The sequence below is a fragment of the Stegodyphus dumicola genome, chromosome 11 (assembly GCF_044657685.1).
Source record: "Stegodyphus dumicola isolate Sdum_Otavi_A_Nest chromosome 11, ASM4465768v1".
In the NCBI taxonomy this organism is placed as follows: domain Eukaryota; kingdom Metazoa; phylum Arthropoda; class Arachnida; order Araneae; family Eresidae; genus Stegodyphus; species Stegodyphus dumicola.
This window is the reverse complement of record NC_140778.1, coordinates 18,308,051-18,313,035: the sequence shown is the minus strand read 5'-3', so window position 1 is coordinate 18,313,035 and position 4,985 is coordinate 18,308,051. Positions and strand designations below refer to the sequence as shown.

Below are 4,985 nucleotides of genomic sequence, written 5' to 3'. Positions count from 1 at the left end.
AGGACCAACGATTGTAAATTTCGAAGCACTTACTATCTTAAAGATCGTTTCATTCCACATCCGATATTCAAAAAGTGAACAGAAAAGAGATAGACAATAGCTAAAAATGGGAAAAATTCAATGTGAATATAGCACTTTATTTTTGGTCTCTTGCGCTTTAACAGCTCACATGAAGTGAGAGATAACTGATACTTTGACACATATGTGATTATACTGAGTTTCTGCTGTTTAGGTATTACTTGCCAGTAAGTTCAGATTATCCAACTGTGGGCGTTGTAGTGCTGGAGAACTCACTAAGTCCCTTAGTGAGTTCTCCAGCCGAGTGAAAGGGAATATGAGTAAGCCGGGGAAATGCTTAAATGTAACAATTTGTAGAAACATTTGTGCGGAGTAAAGTTTATAAGAGTATCAACAAATGTTACACTTAGAGAGCAACTCTAAATTATTATTAGGTCACTGCCAAAATTTCTGTGTAAGAAACATCGAAACGGTAACTATGAATATTATATTATTCATTTGTGCGAGCATTTTATTTACGTGTATACCAAATATTCTACCTAAAAATATCCATTGCTTTAATATTTAATTATTGGCACTTGTTGCAGAACATTTTACTTTCTAGTCAAAAACATCTAATCAAAAAATAATCAATCATCTCTGAATTATCGTCACACACGTTCAAAATCTGAATTCTGAATACTCTTCCTGAATGTTTTTGCTGTTAACAGCAAACTGAAAAAACAATTTAACCAGGAAACAAAGCACTAAACAGAAGATAAACATTCTTTATTCCAAAGCCACCGCTCTGCCTGAAATAAGCAAAACAGTTTGATTAAAAAGAAACGTGTTCCCGGTCATCAATATCAAGAATATCAAGTAAAATTTACTTGATATTCTTGATATTGATATTCATCGATATTGATGGAAAGTTATACCTCAATATTATGTCTAGAAGAGATGCATCCAATTATGCGGCAAAAGTAGCAACTATCACAGACCCTTGTAAAATCGGATTAGACTTTCAATGGAAGTAAAATTTGTTCTTTTACTTTAAAAATAACGAAATGCATTCTTTCATTGAGGCCATAATTCTGTTCGAAATAAAGGTTGAAGAAAATTAATCGGCCCACCAAATAATAGCTGAAAACTATCACAGAACCGGCAGAAACATAATTTTTATTACCTGCGTTCGTAGCTGAAAGTAGAAATTTCCCAAAAACTGTAACAGCCCAAAAGAAGTAATAGTAGGCTCAGCACTAGTCTACTTTTCGAAAAACGTAATCCCAGTGTGATGTTTCTAACGTATGGGATAAGAAGAAACTCATTAAAAAAGGTGAAGTAATTTTAGCATGTACTTAATTCACCTGCTTTAAAAGAATCAATAGTCCTTCAAATTCTGTGTATTCGGAGAGCCTAATATCAAAGTTATTCCAGAATGCATAATTGAGCACTGAGAAGAGTGCTTTAGAGAGTGTCGTTCATTCGAACCAGTTTGACTTAATATATAGATTATCTCATACAGCATACAGGAATCGTCTCCAATACAATCAATAAACATCCAAGACATCTACTTATTGCTAAATAGGAAGCGGAGAGAAACCTGTTAAAGGCAGGCAAAGAAAACCAAGTTATCGCACGTTCAGCAAGTCCTTGGGCCTTTTATATCGTATTGGTCCAAAAGAATGGTGTCTACAAGATTTTGCCTTGAATGTCATCTTCAAATAGGAAATTACCTGGAAGATGCAATAAAGAAGGTGCAACATAGTGTCCATATAAACTGAAATGAATCTTTTTATTTTTTTATCAATGATTAAATATGCCATAAAGTGAAATGTCAATGTGAGATTATGTCAGCCGCACGAATACCAAAAAGAATTCATTAGAATATATTATTTCTCCAGTTTGTTCTTTTTTTGAAATTATTTATCATTATTCATATGTGATTTTAGCCCTTTTATATGTTTGGATTGATCTTTCAAATAAAGCCATATATAACAATGTATTATTTCTGAAAGAAACTGTGAAAAGTCTGCGGGAAATCAATTTTTCGTCACTGCGCAATCATCTTGTCTGCATTTTGCATGAGTGAAAGTATGTAATATTTTGCTGAAGAATTCTTTCCGGAGGATTCTTTCCGGAGGATTTCTTTCCTCCGGATTCTTAAGGGCGAAGGCAGAGCCATTTCGTTTTCCTGTGGCATTAAGATCCTACTCAGAGATCTCATTTTCAACGTAAAGTTAATCAGATTGAAATTATTTTAAATTAATTTTTTTTTCGCAGCGTTTTCAATCAAAAACATAATTTACTTTCGTACATCGTGTTTTCACTCTTTGAGCTTGTTACGTGTTGGTAAAATTGTAAGTTTATAACTTGTAATTAAAGGTCTTGGTTTGTAGAGTCATTAGGAATTTTTGGAAGCCAGAGAGATGAAAAATTAGCAACCGCCTTCGCCGGGGATCGAACCACGGACCTCTGGAATAACGGCCCAGCGTGCTACCGTTACACCACGAAGGCACGCTAGGGAAGTGGTAAAAATCCTATATATACTCTCCTTTTATAGGGCGACTAGGGTTTTAGGGGACCCAGTCACCAAATTTTGGGTGCGGAGAATCATCATTCACAACCCTTTTAGTTCGGGCGCCACTTGTAGAGTCATTAGGAATTTTTGGATGCCAGAGAGTGGAAAAATTAGCAACCGCCTTCGCCGGGAATCGAACCACGGTCCTCTGGAATACCGGCCCAGCGTGCTACCGTTACACGACGAAGGCACGCTAGGGAAGTGGGAGAAATACCTTATAGGTTCTTTGCATGTAACAGTGATTGTATCAGATTATTTGATTTTGTTAAAGAGACTTACCGGAAATAATGTTCTCTTGCAGAGAGGTTTAGCAAATGCTGGCTAGTCCAGCAGTGGTTACTGGTATTCGCCGATTGTTACACGGGACGAGTCACAAGACCTTTAGTTAATGTTTTTATATTTCTTCAAAGTGCTTTTCATTTGTTACAGAAATTAAAAGGAATTTAATAATATTTTGCAATGAACTTGTACATTAAACTACTAATGCATTATGCGAATAAAACGAAGTTTCATAATTCAGAATTTTTTTATCCTTATTCGCTGAATGAAGTGGAACGTTGGGAGCTGGAATCACTAGGAATTTTTGAACAAAAACTGAATTCTGAATTTATAACGTTCAAGTCTATTCCAGTTTCAAATCTTTTGTATTTGAAATTGGAAATATTGAAATTTTTACAATATCTAAAAGAAATTGCATTTTTAAAATTCGCTTTGAGGATTTTAAAGATTTTTGGTAAATGGGCTTCCAGAACTCGTGGTATTTTCCTTTGCGTAATTCAATTCCCCACACGCAATCCAAATCCAAGTTTCTTTTCTCGAACCAATGAGAGTTCGTTTAGAAAGCCTGGCCTAGGTAATATTAAAATTAGGAAAAGAAACAATAAGACGCATAATTTGTCAATGGTGCTGACTTTATGCACAACGATTGAAAGATAATCAGATTCCTTTTGTTCAAGGCCCACCAGCGGCCGAGCGGTAAAGTCGCTGAACACTGGTAATTCGGTCCGAGCTTCGAATCCCGCGAACGGGCTGGCTGCATGGGCGTTTTCGTGGTTTTCCCCATGTGTAACGTGTATACGAGCCAGTTTTCCTTAGAAAGTCCTCCACGAAGGCATCCCTCCCCTTAGGCAGTTAGCCCTCGTGTGCTTTGCCATAATTAAATACACCAACACCAACCTTTTGTTCAAATACTAACACTTAAAAAAATTAAAAAAAGAGAAACGTTAAAAAACATGTAAAGGTCTTATATGGAAAGAAATGAAATGCCAGAAGTAAAAAAAAGTAAGAAAAGAAGATAAAAGTGGACATAATTAAGGAAAAAACTAATTTGGACATTAGACTACATAAACTAACTAAGCAATATTGAAGAGGTGACAATTGTTCCTAGGCCCACCAGCGCACAAGTGTTTATAGTCGGTAAATGCTGGTAGTACGACGGATCGTTTAAATCCTGGCGAAAGTCCTTGCTGCATCGTTTTTCTCGTGGTTTTTCCCTATGTATGACATATATACGAGCAAGCTTACGAGCAAGTCCTCCAGGATGCAATACTCTCCTAATGCAGAATGGTGATACCCTTCGAACGCTTTGCCGTAATCAAATAAACCATACCAATATAATAATAATATATAATACCATATATTAACTATATTTTAAAATTTCAGTTTATATTTTACTTTGTTCTAAAATTTAATATTTCCCTATCTTTTATTTTTAAATTCTTGTAAAATTTTGTCTAGGATACAATTATTTTTTCAATCTTTAATTTTAAATTAAATAAATATAAACCATGTAATATGCGTAAGATGTAAGATCTTTTTAAATTTCGAGAGAGTGCTAGATTTTTTTAAGAATAAAATTTAAAATTTGTTCATTAATAGACAGCTGAACCCAAAAGTGTCAGTTTAACTTGAAGATTTCACAGGAAACGTAGCATAATTATTTAATGAATCTTATTCAAACTTTCGTGATTAACTGTTTCATGTAAGTAAAAGATATTTCCTAAATTACAGAATTTCTGTACCGATCAGTATTATTGATATTGAATTACACGGACATGCGATAATTTCGCAGTAAGAGTACTCTCTGTGACCATCACTCAGGGTTCCAGACCATCATCCAGTGTTTTATACATTCCACCCGGAATAGTTGTTAGCGACGCTGACTGCCACACCGAAGGACCCGGGTTCGAATCCCGGAGAAAATATGAATGTTAGTAAATGAATATTGTACCTGCGGCATGAGAGCATTGCGAATATCCGCGCGAGCGGAAAGTCCTCTCTATAGGTTGCATATAGTGGAAGAGTGGAAGGAGACCGTCCGACAGGTCTCCCAGGGGTAGTCCCGCTCAAAATTAGGCACCGAACTGAGCAAAGTCGTAGAGTCGCCTTTTAAGGTGTCAATGATTCT

The 4,985-nt window shown here is 35.7% G+C and overlaps 1 non-coding gene across 1 annotated transcript; it reads right to left on the bottom strand.

The window, feature by feature from the left end:
• Nucleotides 1-2,442: 2,442 nt before the first annotated feature.
• On the bottom strand, nt 2,443-2,514 carry TRNAN-GUU (transfer RNA asparagine (anticodon GUU)). The gene has a single exon. It is a non-coding gene; the product is annotated as a tRNA-Asn (tRNA).
• Between the last annotated feature and the right edge of the window lie 2,471 nt (nt 2,515-4,985).